Source organism: Acinonyx jubatus, chromosome B4 (genome assembly GCF_027475565.1).
Source record: "Acinonyx jubatus isolate Ajub_Pintada_27869175 chromosome B4, VMU_Ajub_asm_v1.0, whole genome shotgun sequence".
Taxonomy (NCBI): Eukaryota; Metazoa; Chordata; class Mammalia; order Carnivora; family Felidae; genus Acinonyx; species Acinonyx jubatus.
Genome location: NC_069387.1, coordinates 122,199,253 through 122,215,780, shown reverse-complemented (window position 1 = coordinate 122,215,780; position 16,528 = coordinate 122,199,253). Strand labels below are relative to the sequence as shown.

Genomic DNA, 16,528 nt, shown 5'->3' with positions numbered 1-16,528 from the left:
GAAGTTGTTAGTGACATAATTGTAAGAGGGGGCATTGGTTAGAATGAATTGTACAGAAGGTTTTATGAGGTTTTTAAAAAAGCTTTTCTTATTAAATAACTATAAAACCTCACCCAAATAGCTCAAACTAGCTTGGGAGAACGCCAGTCATAATTAGGGAAAACCTAAAATGCAGAATATTTTTTTTTTAAATGCACTTTTAATACTTGAAGTCCGCATAGTAAAAAGAACCCACAGCTAATAAAGCGCCTGTGTCTTTCACAAACAGGACTCCATGAATTAGGTCGGTGTCCTTAAGGAGGGTAGACAGCCCCACTTGCGCAAGCTCGGAGGGGCCACGTACCCTCACTGGGCCTCGACGTCTTGACTTGAAAAGAAATCAGCCACCAAGGGAAAGGACTGGATCATCTCCAGGTACCTCCCAGCTCTACGAGACTCGTCTTTTCTAATTATGTTCACACTATTAATTTGCTCCACAAATTCCTTCTTCGTGGCGACGTTGGAGGAAATGTTACATATTCTAAATTAGCAGGGTTCAAGTTAATGAGCTTTTCCTGTCTTCCAGGTAGATGTGGAGATGAAAATACATAGAGAGAAAAAGAAATGAGTCCCACCAGCACTTACTCTGACACAGAATTGCAGCCTCACCCGGTCGATTTCTGCTCCCAGGGCACCTGTTTCATGGGAGCCTGGGAGAGGCAGTTCAGGTATTTCGCTTTTTTCACCCAGGAAAAGGTTATTTCGGTCGTTTCAAAGGTTTTGTGTGGCTGCTTAGAAGAGCGTGAGGCACAAGAACTACAAAAGCAAAGTCTGATTCTTTACGGGTATTAAAGACAGAATTGTATCCTCCCCAAATCCATATGCTGAAGCCCTAACCCCACAGACAGGGCCTTTAAGGAGGTCATCAAGTTCAAATGAGGTCATAAGGATGGGGCCCTAATCCATTAGGATTGGTGTCCGTAAAAGGGACACCAGATCCTTCTCCCTCCATTCTCTCTACTCGCACAGAGAAAAGGCCACGTGAGGGCACAGAAAGCTGATGGCTGTCCGCTGGCCGGGAACAGGCCTCACCAGACATTAGCCCGCTAGCATCTCAATCTTGGACTTCCAGCTTCCAGAACCTAGAAAATAAACACCTGCTGTGTAAGCCCGCCACTCTGTGTGGTATCTTGTTACGACGAACCTAGCTGACAAACGCACCTAAGGAAAAAGTAGGACCAGCATTGGCTGAGATTGAGCACCTGCTCGTGCCAGGCACCATGCTCAGGATTTCAGGTGAGTTATCCCGTTTAATTCTCACACCAGCCAAACGAAGGAGGTGCTATTAGTATCCTCATTTTACATGATTACTGGCTTGTTAATCTGTTCATTCATTCCTTCTTTCTTTCATTCCCGTATTTGACAAACATGTGACAAGCACCATTCATTCATTCATTCATTCGACCAGCATGTCCGAAGCACCACACTTGCAACCTTCTAGAGTAAACCTCTTTGATTCCAAGAAGGCCTATGAAGGACACCGAATATGCTGTCCATGTGGCCCGTATGTGACTCTGAGACGACACGCTCTAGTCGTGAGTGACTGGAGTGTCTGTCTCTTTGCGTCCCATCTTCCTTGCTGCTATGGCCATTTAATACCTATTGTTCCAAACCACCTCCCTCCTCTTTCTTCTCCTGCCAATTATGCACTGACCCCTTTTCAGACCTCAAAATTGACGTTTGCACATTATGGCTCTGACAATTCCCCTACAATCGAGGCCGAGACTGAGTGCATCTTAATGAGATGCATAATTGCTTAGCACAATGCTTTTTATTCACTAACCACTCTGTGATTCAGCTCCGCAATTCATTTACCACCCATCTTCCCCCATCAAGGCTTCAGGTTCCCCTTCTCCAGCCGGAGACCTTGAGAACGAGCATTGTGCTTCTCTGGAGCCCCCATTCATCACAGTCATTTTGCTCATTTGCAATTTCCAGAATGGAGATCAATTCGCACTACACGGAAGGCATTGTTGCTTGAGAAACATCTCATCACAGTAAAGGGGAGCTTTGAGAGGCTGGTGCTTTTCTCGTATCCCCAGACAAGATGAATGCAACTGAAATTAAATAAGAATGTAACTGAAAATAAACAAGTCTTTCTTGACCTCATCATGCAACTGCAGACAGGAGAGCTGGGGGCCAGCATGCAACATTTTACACCAAGTGCACGTGCATGCTTTATCTACCAGCAGTGGCCTGGACCACGATCGTGCATCAGTGACAAGATGTTAATAACCGCACTAGGCTTGGTCCTGTGGTTGTATACATCGCTCTCGTTGTCCTCGCCGTTGCCTAAGAGAGAGAGGCATGGTTGTTCCCAATTTAGAGGTGACAGACCTGAGCCCTGAGAGCCCGTGTGACATGCTCAAGAACACTCTTGCGGGTATGATGAGGCCGGGACTTGAACTGGGAGCTTCTGGCTCTCAGCCGTGTCTAAAGGCCACCTGTGGACCAAACCCAGACCCATCCGTTCATTTACACATTGTCTATAGCTGCTTTCACACTGCCACGGCATCGCTGAACTGTTACCAGAGACCTACGATAGTCACTATCTAGAAAACGTGTGGGACCTGGTCCAGAACTTAAGGAACCGACTTTGTTTAGCACTTTAGAATGCTCCAGCAGAATGAGACGGCTTTGGGGTGCTCCGGCTCTTAGTATGTGGGGAACCCTGGAATGAGCCCTGATCTAGGACTCAGCTGACCCTGGTTATGGTTGTGGCCACTACTGCTCTTGGTATACAATTACACACCCCACAACGTGCCTGGCATTGTTCTAAGCATTTCATTGCCGCATCTTTCCTTAGTCCTTGGAACAAACTTCTGAGGTATGTCCTATGATTACCCTTACATGGACAGATGAGGAAACTGAGGCACAGGAAGGTTAAGTAACTTGACTAAGGTCATCCAGCTAGGGCTGGCAGGGCATCGGCTCTAAACCAGCACCACACTCTACGCCCTCCCCTAGCTTAGACTTGAAGTTCAGCCTCGTCTTATTCGTGGAGAACTTGCTTTGGGGGACTCACTCAGTACCCTGGGCCTCCTCTTTGCATCTAGAGAGCGGGAGTTTCGATGGAGCCAGCCTTTAGCACAATACTTGGAGAACACTTGTAGCACTATAGAACCATGAAGGAAAATCCTCCCAAATGTAACACCACGACCTCCAAATATGCATCCAGTCCTTTGACGTACTGACAAAATATAGTGGGAGCACCTCCCATCCACAGGAACCCATCACCAAAAAAAAAAAAAAAACGTGATGGAAATTTCAGGTGGTGTATACGGTTGTCAAGGAGACCCTTACAAATACAAGGATTTCGCTCCATCCCAGCCCATGCCCTGGAGGGATGGGCGCCACAATGAGCCAGTGGCTTGGCCACCAAAGTTGCCAGCTCACAACTTAGATTCATTGCACATTTTCACGGAACTTCACTTTAGGCTCAAAGCCATCTCTTCGTGGAGGCAATCTCACCACCTCCATCAGCAGTATCCTCACGTTCCACACCCAACAGACCGCTGCGAGATTCCGCTTTCCTGAGGTGACCAACCCAGCACCTTCTAGCACCTTCCAGGTCTCTCGCAAACCCTGGACCGGGGAGCTCATGGACCAGTCTCCTAACGGCCACTGTAACAAAACACTACAAAGTCGGGCAGCTAAAGACGACACAAATGTATTCTCCTACCCTCCGGAGGGTCCAGGTGCTGGCAGTTCCTTCTAGAGGCCACCTGCTCTCCTTGGCTCATGGCTTGGTCCTCACATCACCCTGACCCTTGCTTCTACCCATCATCACATCTCTATCACCTCCGTTGTGACTACCCTAAACCCATCTACGATAATCTTCCCTACTTAAAATCCTGGACTTAACCACACCTGTCAAGTCCCTTTTTGCCATGTGAAGTAACATACTCACAGACTGTGGGGATTAGGGTATGGACCTCTGTTGTGAGGCTGGTTCTGCCTATCACAGTTTGGGAGGCAAGTAACTCCAGGCTCTAAAAGGCTGTGAATGACCCTGGGTCAAGGGCAAAGTCAAGGACAGCACCAGAGAGGAAGAACAGGTATCTGCTCTGGTTCCCTTAACTCCTGCGGTACACATTCACCTTGGAGACTGGCTTGGCTTTTATTCCCCTAACAGGTCCTTTCCCTAGGTCACGATTAAGGTGTGCCCCCCACACTGGTGGCTGTAATCTGTGGCCTTCCCAAGAGCACACTGTGAAAAAGCCCAGAAGCATTGCAGCTTTCCAAGGTTTGCACCAGGTTTGGACCTTGCTATTGAGCAAGTTAAATTTGAACATCCAAACTGATAAAGATGAGCAGGCTTTTCTTAGGCTCAAGAAAGAAAAGCCTGCGCTGTGCTGTGCTGCACTAATCCGATAACGAATGGCAACAATTTGCCAGGGGCTGTTTTTGGCAAGGCCTTATCTTAACAAGATGTTTATCACTTCTTCCCTGGGACTGAGTTACACCATGATGGGGGGGGGGGGGGGGGAGCTTCCTTATCAATAGCAAGGGCTTCCTTTTCCCAGCTCCTGGTTCTTATTTCAAGATTACCTACCCCTGAATCCCAATCATGTTTTCTTTTCAGCAAAAAGAAAATTGCAATGTTATATGCTCTTCTCTAATCAGACAATGAACATACCAACCAACACAATAAGCTCATTTTGCCACTTACTCGAGAAAAATGGCACTTTACTCAGAAGGGGGGAAAAATCAGTTCCTTTGGATCCTTCTCATTAAGAAAGGGGTTGGCAAATTATTTCTCCTGTATGATCTCTTAAGATCTCAGTTTCGAAGAGAGCGATGAATCAGCCAATTTTTTGGCACTGGTTAAAGGCATGTTGGAAAAGAAGGCTATTGATTAACATGAGCTTTGGAGATTATCTGTGGATTTCTATTTCGTATTCAATCCCTTTCCCCCAGGACCGTGAATAATTGGATGTCAGCTGCTTCTGAACTCCCCACGTATCTGCCAATTTCTTTAAAAAAGTCACATTTCTTTTCAGACACCAGCTCATTTATCCTGTAAACTGGAGAAAAACCTACTGAGGCTGAGATTCTAAAGTAAGATTAACCAGTCTAGGAATAAGAGAGACCCAATGCAGAGAGCAGAAGGTTGGAGGTACCCTTTGTGAGCCCGTCTAAGTGGTGACAAAACACTTTTGAGGGACATATCCCGGGACAGCCTCCTTATTTCCAAATGTCACTCTAGCAATTTCCCTACAAAATGAGATGAGGCTTTCAGCTGCTGCATCAGAAGTACAAGGCTGCTGCAATGAGGGTGGATGGCTGGGCTCCCTTAGGAGCTAAGGGACCAGCTTTTTCGGATTCACATTTGTCCCTCTGTAAAGATTATAAGCGGTCCCTTCTTAATGGACTTCCAGCTTGCTCTTGAAAAGTGGAACCCAGGGGCACCTGGGTGGCTTGGTCGGTTAAGCGTCTGACTTCAGCTCAGGTCACGATCTCGCAGTCTGTGAGTTCGAGCCCCGCATCGGGCTCTGTGCTGACAGCTCAGAGCCTGGAGCCTGTTTCAGATTCTGTGTCTCCCTCTCTCTCTGCCCCTCCCCTGTTCATGCTCTGTCTCTCTCTGTGTCAAAAATAAATAAACATTAAAAAAAAAATTTAAAAAAAAAGAAAAGAAAAGAAAAGTGGAACCCAGAATGTTCCACCTGCAAACTCCAAAAGCTTAGGGTGAGTTTATGTAATTCCTTACCCTCGGTGATAAATGGGCTGCAGGGGTGAATTAACCCTTTCCTACAAATCCCTCCATCAGCTACTGCTGGTAAACAGGCCCCTCTAGAAGAGAAGAATGAATTGGGGAGAAAATTACAGATGGTCCCTGTGCCTAGGCCGGGAAGTACTCAAAAAGGAACATCCAAAAGCAGCCTCCCAACTCTTAAATCCATGGGAGTACCTCCCTGCAATTTCCCTGTTTCATCTCTGGCCTGAGCACCCTTGTTCCTGGTTCAAGGATGCTCTGTTGACTCAGGAAGGGGCTGAGTGAGTTTCTGGGAGAGGTCTGGAAGCCAGGAAACAGAGAGAAGCTGCGGGCTCGGGATGCGGGCGCACACAGCCCCCGTCATCCTTCCTCCGGTCACTGCATCCTGTCGTGGAGCTGGGACAGGCGGGACCTCAGGACCCAGCTTCCCCCAGGGGTGCCTGGAGCAGCCAATGTCTTCCCCATACTGAGTTCCAGCTGGCCAGCTACCGAGAACAGGCACGGAGCTGGCTCATTTATGAACTCCCCCTGGAAGAGGAGCTTTTCACCTGTACCTCAGGACCAGTGAATTGGGAATCAAAGGAGTTCAGGTCACCCACCCAGGCCAAGAGCTTTTACGCCAGCCGCGCCAACGGAGGGGGCCTGCCCCCCGGAGCAGTGGGCTTCGGCATTGGATTGAATCCTGGCTCCGCAACACCTCACCTAGACCAGATGGCCCCGCCCAGTTTACTTTAACCACGGCACCGCCTCTCTGTGCCTCAGTTTCTGCAGCTGCAAACTGTGGAATGATGCATTTGAAGGGCAGTAACAGGTTGTTTGGATAGGAGGAACTGTAAAAGCCAAGGGCCACACAAGCTTTTTTTCAGTCAGTTACTGGGACCCAGATTGTGACGATCATTTGTTTCAAAAGGGAGAACAGTGGGGAGTTTCAAAGAAAATATAAAGGCAAAAAAATGCTCACTGGCACATTTGAGAGCGTCCTGCTGGCGTCCGTCCCAGCACTTGACACAAGGCAACTCCTTAAATTCTTGTAACAGTTCAAAGAGGCAGGTACTGCTGTTATCCCCATTACACGGATAAAGATACTGAGGCACCCAGCGATTAGGAATCAACCCAAGGCTCCTCTGCCAGGAAGTATGGATTTAAACCGAGCCGGCCTGATGGGGAGAACACGGTTTTCACTGCGGTACCATGTGGCCTCTTTAGCTAAAGGTAAATAAATTCTTCCTACTTTCCTGGTGAGGGGATTGAAAGCCCTAGGAGACTGAGATAGTTCCCCAAGATCCTATTGCTAGTAAATGAAAAAAGGCAGAATTTCAACTTAGAACCTAGGGCTCGAAATTCCATTCTCTTACTACTAAACCATTTGAGATCTGCTGCATTCGGGGCTCAGGGGGTGGGGGAGGATGACATCTGAAAATGTCATTTGGAAATAAGGGCAGCAGGGAGGGTAGGGGGAGTATGCAGGGTCCACGTTGGGTTCCTCCTTCTTGTTTCTTAACAAAGTGAGGTCAGGAACAGCCCAATCCATGAAGAGAACAAACTTGAACTCTGGCCACCCAAGGGAGCCCAGCGTACCTCCGAAGCCTGCAAATCCCCTTTGCCCCAGGGTCACAGCATCCGGGAAGGCCGGAGCTGCCTTCTAAAAGCACTGCAGTGGCCTTCGCTCCCAGGGCACTTGGCTTGAAGCCACATTTCTTTCCCCCGAGTTGAGCCCATTAGGGATATTTAATGCATCCAGAGGAACTGCAAGGCTGGCCATCAAACAAGCCTACCGCGGGACTCTGGGTCCTGGCCACTGACAAGCACTCCATGCCACATAAACACAGCTTTATTTCCTAAGTTTTCCGAAAGCAAAAGCGTGCCAGGCTCTGGGAGAGATAAGGACCTCTTCTGGCTTCCCCGCCTCCAAAACGCATGCACCTGTCCCTTGCTATCTAATCCACCTTGTTATCAATGCTTCTTCTGGGAGCCTCAGGATGGGGCCGTTTGCTCAAGAGCCTTCCTCAGTTGCATTCAGCAGACCAAGGCTCTGCATTTCTAGCAAGTTCCTGGGTGATGCCAACACTGCTGGTCCAAGGACCGGTCTTCGATAGTAAAAGCCCAGAGCACCGGTTCTCAGACGTGGCTGCACGCTGGAATCAACAGGGAGGCTTTTACAAAGCACTGACGCCCCAGAAACGCGGATTCAGTGAGTTGAAGGTGTGGCCTGAGCATCGGGATTTTTAAAATTTCCTCTTTTGATTCTAAAGTGCAGCCCAAGCTGAGAACCCCAGCTCTAACAGACAGAATTCCCTTGTAACGGGGAGAAGATGATCTAGCTCTACGGAGGGAGCTCTGTCTTCCAAGTGACCTGAACTTGGACTTGCTCATTTGTCCCCAGGGATCATTTGCTCCTTTCTGGCTTTCGTGCCCGAATAACAATCACAGCAACAAACAGCAAACAGTTACACTGGCCTTGCTCAGGGCCAGGCACCCTTCCAAGCACTTCACATGTCTGGATTCATTTAATCTTCACAAGAACCCTATGACGTGGGCGCCAGTATTATCCTCATTTTGCAGGTGAGGAAACAGACACAGAAAAGGTTAAGAAGCTTTTCCAAGTCACGTAGCTGGCAGGTGGTGGCCCCAGGACTCTAGCCCATGTGGGCTAGTTCCAAGGCCCGTGCTCCTGACCACTTCTAGGCTGTGTGGCCTCAGACACTCCCCTTTGTCTCGGAACTTTTCCCCAAACACTGGGACAGGACGTGAGGCCTGGATCCAAGCAAGCACTGAACTTGCCCACCTCTTGAGAACAAAGCTCTGCATTGGCAGGATGTCATTACACCCATGGATATATCTGTGCATGTTCCTGCAGGGAACATGCTGGAGACGGAACAGACGGTCAGAGCCATTTCTCCAATACTCAAAATGACTGCCAGACTGCATATTGGCTCTTTTGTGGCTTTAAAACCCCTGATTTAAGATGAGGAAAAAAGAAATGCTGCAAAAAGCCGTTTTAGGCAGCACCAGAATCTGCCTGGGTGTCACACCCCTGTGGTAAGTTCCAGAACGGCCAGCTTCTTTCCAGGGCTGCCCAACACCTGCCAAGGCTGGGACACAGCCGACCTGGCAGTGCCTCCCAATGTGGTAATGCAGATATCAAACAGTGGAAGATCAGCTGGAGGCCCTGGAGCTGCAGACCTTTCTAGAAGTCCTTTCTACAAGGAGCTACAGAGGAACCTGTGTTTTGGCAAATCCTTGGCCTGCTTGTCCCAACTAGAGGGGCGTGGGTGGGGCTGCCCGCCCAGGAGGGACAATGCTTTAGTCCCTTGAAGGCATGTCCTCTCTGCTCTGCTGGTGCATAACCATGCGGGGAGGGTGGAGCCATCTGTCGCCATGTGCCACCTCTCCTGTGCCCTTGCTCAGGCTACACACACACACACGGAGAACACCTCATGAGGGGGCAAGACAGAGACGGAGGTAACATTTCCACAAGCCACGGAACGCTAACGACTGCCGACAAACAACCAGAAGTTGGGCAAGAGGCATGGACCAGATTCTTCCTCACGGCTCTCGGAAGGAGCCGGCCCTACCAACACCTTAACCTGGGACCTCTGGCCTCCAGCACCGGGAGACATGAAGTTTCTGTTCTGGAAGCCGCCCGGTCTAGGGCAGCCGAGCAAGCTACCTGAGTGGGAACACAAGGGGACGGGAATTTTAGTTCTACTTCATTCAGTGCACATTTGCTGAGTTCCTATTTGTACCACATGCCGTGGAAGGAGGAGGGAAGAAAGAAACAGGGCTGGATGTGGACTAAGTATGGAGGGAGGGTGAGGTCTGGCTTAAGCAATCCCCCCACCCCACCCCTGTATTCCTTTCAGTCTCCTTCAAGCACCCGAGCCCTGCATCCATTCTCTCCCACCTCCCACGCTGACACATGCTGGCTTCCATGCGGCTTTTCTAAGCATCAGCCCTGCCACAGTCCTCACACTTTACACCGTCAGGAAAAATGTGTTCAGGGGACACCTAGGCATCGGCTTAGCTTGGAGATGTATTTCTGGACCAGATATCACTGGGCCTCATGAGACCTCCTGCTCTGATGGTTGAAGCCCTGATCACCTTCTCAGCATGAATGTCCACACCAGACTTGCTCAAGGCACGGGCGGGCAGCTCCCTTCACTGCCGAAACACCTGCTGAGCCCCTCTCTTTGGCAGCTGGCAGGAGATAGCCACTGGGTGAACAAGACACAGCCCCTACCCTCAAGGAGCTCAAGGCCCGTAACATCATTTCAGACGCATGGGATATGTGAATCACGATTATTCCTGGTAGGCAGCACCATTCTAGAAGGACATTTAACCTGAGCTTGGAGAGAAAAAAAAAAAAAAAAAAACAGAGAGAGCTAGCTTCCTGAAAGAGGTTTCACCTAAGCTTGAAAAGAAAGGAAAAGGAAAAGGAAAAGGAAAAGGAAAAGGAAAGGAAAGGAAAGGAAAGGAAAGGAAAGGAAAGAAAAGAAAAGAAATCAGCATTGATTGAACAGCTTGCCACGAGTCCAGAACTTTCGCTGTACTTTCTGATTTAATCTTTGATAACTGAACTGTTGGTATTTTGTTCCTTCTTTACAAAGTCTCCAGGGTTGGAAAGGCTTCAACTGTTTGCCTGCGATTTCACGGTAATTAGTGGTGAAGCCGGGGCGGAGACCTTGCTCCCCACCAGATCTGCAGGCCAACTTCACTTTCGGGAAGAGAGGAGGATGGGGATGGGGGGCAGGTGATATCGCCCACCCCCACCCAGGTCTCTCCTCCAGAGAATCTGAGAACAAGCCAGGGCTTAGTTTCAGCCCTACGCATCCGACACGGTTCAAATCCAATTGGCTGAGAAGCTACCTGAGTTGTGTCATTTACAGAAAAATCACATTATGTAGAGGCCTCCTATAATTGGGGGTAATTGAGGAAATAACTTTCCGAAAATGGCAGATTTTACAGCTGTGTTACCATTTGGAAATTGCCGGGGGTCATTTTGCCACTCGGATGCCCTTCTCTGGTGGAAATGGGCCAGACTGTACTCACACAGACTGACACAGAAGAGCCCCATTAGGGCACGGAGCTCATGCTCTGGATTTGAATATATTGGGTCAAATTAGGCTCTCTGAAACAGAGCAACTGCCTCTAAAGGCAGGCCGAGTGAAATGCGGATGAAGCCATTCGCTCAGCAGCATCACATTTACAGACACAGAGAGGGGGATCCTATTTCATAGCTATTATTACTGAAGCACCTCGCCAGGGACTGGGGAATGATCAACATTAGCGGAGGAGGTCTCTAAACTTAACGGCTGTATCCGCCGCGTTCCGTGGGCTGACTGTCCAGGCACACGTACTCACGCACATGTCACGTCCACGCGCAGAAGCACCCACGGCCTCATCAGTCACTACACCCGGCTTCTTAATAACAGAGTCAACCAGCCACAGTCATCAAACTTTTCAGGAAGTGCTCACCATGAACAGCTAGTAGCTTCCGGGCAAGAGGAAATCATCTGTCTTAATGTTATTCAACAAAATTCCACGTGTACATCTGCCAAGTCTCTGAGCCTGCAGCACAGGGGCCCAGCGTGGCCGAGACCCCCTAAGAAAAGTCCCAGGTCGCCTAATTCAACTCGGCCCGCTGTTGGCTACTGATGAACACCAACTCTTTCTCGGTACTGTCTTAGGTGCTTTGTATACATGATTTTGAATCTCATAAACTTGCAAGACTGTATTGTGCTCCTATTTTACGGGTAAAGAAACCAATGCTGGGAGGCCAATGCTGGGAGGCCAACCTGGGCTGGGATCCCCCAGTTCCTTCACGCAACCCATTCTCTCCTCTGACCCAAATCGTGTCTGACTCTAGAGTCCCCATCTGTCCTGGCTTGACTGGAAATCTGACCAGGGCGCCTTCCCCGGTTCAAAACTAATGGAGCCACCGGCCATGGTGAAGGAGGCGGCTCGCTGTCCCTGGTTTTTGCAATGGGCTCGCTCGTCTATTGTAATTTGCAATTAATAATGAAGCATTCTCCCAAGCCCTGTAAGATCAAGTTCACGTAATAGTTCATCTTTCCCAGCCAGCTGCCGTTCTGCTAGACTGACAGTAAGTAATATCTTTGCATAAGGAGCCAGTCCACAACTAAATCAATTAATCCCTCTTTGGCTGGTAGACAGCTGTTGGGTCAAAAGCAGATAATTAGATGGACTCGTCATTTACCAGGTGGTTGGTAATGAAGGGATTAATTGCCCAGAGTTGGCGGCTGTACGATGTCTGTTCTTTCTTGCCTTCTCCAGTGTGTCTGACCATTATTAGCACCAGTCTTAACCAACAGTGTGGAGGGCAGAGAGCCTCTCCCGTTGGCTCCTTCACTGGGAAGCCAACACTGGGGCTGCTCCTTCTGAAGGGCCCATCGGATGCCCGGCACGGAACAAGTCTGCGTTCTCCTCCTTATGGGGTCCAGAGCCGAGTGGCTCAAGTGTCCCTAACACAGGGTCCTCCCAAGTCCCTGCCTGGGGGCCCCGCCTCCTGGGTTTGTCCACCCAGCGTGGGGTCTCCAACACTCAGGGCCTCGACTCACCAACCTGCCGATGGAGCACGAGGGCATGTGATCTCCGTGAGGCTGAGTGCTGAGCAGGTGAAGTCTGACGCGTCTTCAAAGACCTAGTTCAACCGCCACCCCCTCTACAAAGCCTCCCACTTGCCCCGTACTTTGAAGGGTTGATGACTCGCTTCTGATTCTCCCATAACTGAACAGCTTCTATCGTACAGCACGTATCATGTCTATTACCTACGTGCCTCTCCTCCCCATGTGCTTTCGCTCTGTTCACCCCATACATGTGTGCAGAAGAAACAGAGTTGGGCAAGCGTTGCTGAGAAAGCTATTCAGGTGGGTGCTAGAACAGCTCCCCCTCCCGACCCCCTGGGATAATTCAAGCTTTTATCAATCTAAACTTAAAGACCCCAACTTCCCAATCTCTCCCATGGCAGAGCTCCTGAGGGCGATTCCTGCTTAGCCTGGCTCCAGCCCAGAGACAAAGGCCTCTCCAAATATCAGGTTCAGGAAGCAAAAAACAAAACTTCAATTGTTTATTGGAAATCTACTATGCCTTCCATAGCACCCCACAAGCCTTGGCCCCCAACTTTGGGACTTTTACAGCTGTCCTGAGCACACCCATCTCAGCTTGGGTCACTAAGAAAGAGAACCTCAAGGAGGCATTTTTTTCCACCTGGGAAAGAGAACATGAGAGGCTCTCATCCTCCCACAATCTCGCTAGGTCAGATGGGCCTGGCTCTACCATATTTAGGGGCTTTGTGACCTTGGCAAATTGCTCAGTCAACTGAACCTCAGTTAACTTATCTGAAAAATGGGGTTCAACCTAGAAACAATGAGATATGTATGGAAATGCCTCGAATAGCGTAGTGCAGTATAGTGAAGGTAGATGATACTTTCAATGAATGGTAACTTTTCTTCCTTTCTGCCTCCCCTCCCGCCTTCTCTCCCTCTTTCCATCGTTTGTCCTGGAGCCTACCTTATAGAGAGGTAAATTCACTTTAGCACACTGAAGACTGGACGCACAAGGGGCCATCAAACAACATAGAACTCAGGAGTGGCCTCAGGGATCTTGCCAACGCTTGGCATCCCCGGAAGCTTTTTTCCCCTCTTCCTGTTAGATCCTTTTTTCCTCAAGCAGTTCATCCAGAACCCAACTGGATCCCTCACACACGGACTGGCCCTCACACAGCCTTAGGAATGCCCGCAGACAGTTGCATCCGGTGCATTCCTGCAAGCCTTCTAGACTCTGTGTTTACGAATTCCTGGTCAGCCCCTGGGCTGCGCATCTGTCTTCTCGGAACGTGGTAATCACAGAGCAAGGATAAAGGCTAAAGAAAGCACCGGGCAGGGCAGGGCCGAACCACATGAGTGCTGCTGTGAACATCTCAGGGAGCCCGCGAGAGGACCAGGAGGTGGGCGAGGCAGAAGGGACAGGCTGTCTCACTCCCGCTGGCATTTGGGGGCAATTATGCCCTATTAATGGCCGACAACTTAGCTCTGCCCTGCGATGTGAGCTGAGCCGGGCCGGCCCACAGATGTGCTCGGCCCACAAATATGCAGTTGGCAACTCCTGAACTTTCAGTGACTTCACACCAGCTGATCTGATCAGCAATTACATTTTATTTTGGGGCCAGGGAGACAGCACAGACCAGGAAAATTATAAGACATCAGAGTGCAGTTTTGCTAAGAATATCAACTTTTTTTTTTAACCAATTGTTGTTTTAACGGTTAGGGATTTGGGAGGCACTAAAATAAGAAAACCCTGGACACAACAAATCAGATGATGGCCAATTTTCCCAAGGGCGCCTTTAAGTCTTTGTCCCATAAAAATCTGGGTGTGATCCTGCTGTGGTTTTAGAGGGGAGATGGGGCAATTCCTGCCAAGGGAACTTTGCTGGCGACAGTGACTGGAGCGTGGAGATAAATGGATTTGTACTTCATCCTGGGTTTAAATCTTTACTCGGCTGCTTGCTAGCTGTGACCCTCTGCAAGTTGTAGAACCTTCTTGGCCTCAGCTCTCCCATACGTGAAATGGAGGTGTTATGCCTAGTTTGGGGTTTATTATGAACATTCGATGAGATGTTGATAAGCATCTAGATACCATCTGGTCCACAGCACCGATACATGTAACTAAGATGCTTCCTTCTTACTACAACCCTGGTTTCCCATCTACAATGAACGGTTCCTGTTTTCACTATCACATATCAAACCCAAATAACCAGGCGGCATAAAACGGGGGAAACGGCATCTCCAGGAGCAGTTTGGTTTCTAGCAACTTCAGGGTTTGTCATCTGCCTCCGTGATAATATCAGTCCAGGCTTAGCGGCCTCAACAGCTTGACTGGTAGGGAAACGCGAGAAGCCACGACCGTGCCCAATCGGGTGCAAAGTTTGTAAATGTCTTGTGGACACGGAACTAACCTCATCGGGGGTGCCTGCTCCCTCCTCTCAACGCCCCGCCCACAGCAGCCCAAAGGATCAACAAGACAGTGTCTCCGAGAAGCGCCCCTGACTGTATTTGCGTGGGAATGGAACATAATTGCAGCTTGTAAAGGAAACCAGCCTAAGAAAAAACATCCCGGGTAACATCCCGAGGAAACGGGGAGATCTTCCTGCAGGGACATTTTCCTGGTTGTCAGAGAAGGGGGCCAGACAGCTTGCCCACGACATTCCTGCTGGAGGTGACTCACCCACCTCCAGCCTCCAGCATGGTTCCCAGGGCGGCCTCTCCAGCCCCATCTTCCCTCCCAGGCCCTAGGCTACCGCTAAATGAGCTTCTCACCCAGACAATACTCAAAACACCACCAGAAGGAAGAGATGACCTCCACCCAGGAAGGTTATCTCTCCTTTGGTGGGTTGACCAAGGGACTAAGCAGGGTCTCCTGTTCCAGTCAACTCGAGCCAACCCTGAGGTAACTAGAGGAACCAGCTATGGAAGGCTAACCACATATGCCCAGCTCACCCTTTTGTGCCCAGCACCTGGCACTTACAATGGTGGGTGAAGAAATGAATGAGGGAACGAGTGAATGAATCCAGGAAGGAACAAACTCCACAGGAGGCACAGAGCAAAATATATCCTCTCATGCAAACCTGCAAGGCAGGTACTCTTAGCATCATGTTATAAACAAGGGAAAGCAACTTCAGAGGGGCCAACTGTCTTGCCCACACTCACGTAGCTAGGAAATGAAGAAACCAGGCTTTGGACCCACGTCTGAAGTCAAGGCTTCCAGTATGGAAACCACCCTCACGACCAGGATAATGATGAATGATGTTTACATAGCCCCTGACACAGCAGGGTTATTTTGGCCTCCCAACATTCCAGAGAAATGGACTCATCACGTACTCGAGTTGCACAACCAGCTGGAGGTGAGGTAGGGATTTGAACCTAGACTTTGATTTTCTCAATCGCAGATATTTGGGGGCACATGCTATAGGTCAGGCCCTGTGTTAGGGGCTGGGGATACGACAGGACACAGCCTAGACCCAGTCCACGCGCTTCCTGTCCAGAGGGGTGTCTGCTTCAGAAATTAAGCTCTTCCCACGACACCATATGCTGCCCATAGAAATTTCCTCAGGAACATAGCGGTGCTTCAGCGGTTGTATTTTGAAAGGGAAAAGGATCTGAGAACAGAGCCTGTCGACAAAAAGATAGGAACGGTCTGCATCTCAGCAGCATGTGCTGTTTTCAACATGGATTTCCAGAATTCCTATCCTTTGTCGAGGCCGATTCCGCCTCTTCCTAAGGACAGGTGTGTGAACATGCCAGGAGACTTGCCTATAATAATCAGATTATCTGGGCACCAAACAAAACCCAAATATCAAATTCCCTGCTAAGTCACCAGAGAACCCATTAAGGAAGCCCCAGGCAATCTGAGTTTGCAATGACCTAGCTAATCCAGCCTCGTCATAGTAGAACCCCAAAGCAGCGGGGCTGACGGGGGAGTGAATTCACCTGGTTAGGCCACCCGTGATGTACAAACTCGGGAGTCCATTTTTCCAGAAGAGAGTGCAAGTGAGAGACAAGGAAGATGTGCAGGATCACAAAGTGCCCTTTGCGAGACTTCAGGGACTTCAGTACCTTTGAGGCCCAGGTATTTTCTTCCTCTACCAAGCACCTTAGTCCACAGAAATACTGAATTAAGAATTTGATGCAAAATAAAGCACAGAGGCTATGGCTAAAGCAGTGCATTTTTTTTCTTTTTTAACAGCAATCAAAGGTC

The 16,528-nt window shown here is 49.3% G+C and overlaps 1 protein-coding gene across 5 annotated transcripts in view; it reads right to left on the bottom strand.

The window, feature by feature from the left end:
- Nucleotides 1-16,528, bottom strand: part of CHST11 (carbohydrate sulfotransferase 11) — a 260,994-nt gene that overhangs the window by 117,942 nt on the left and 126,524 nt on the right. The window lies entirely within an intron of this gene.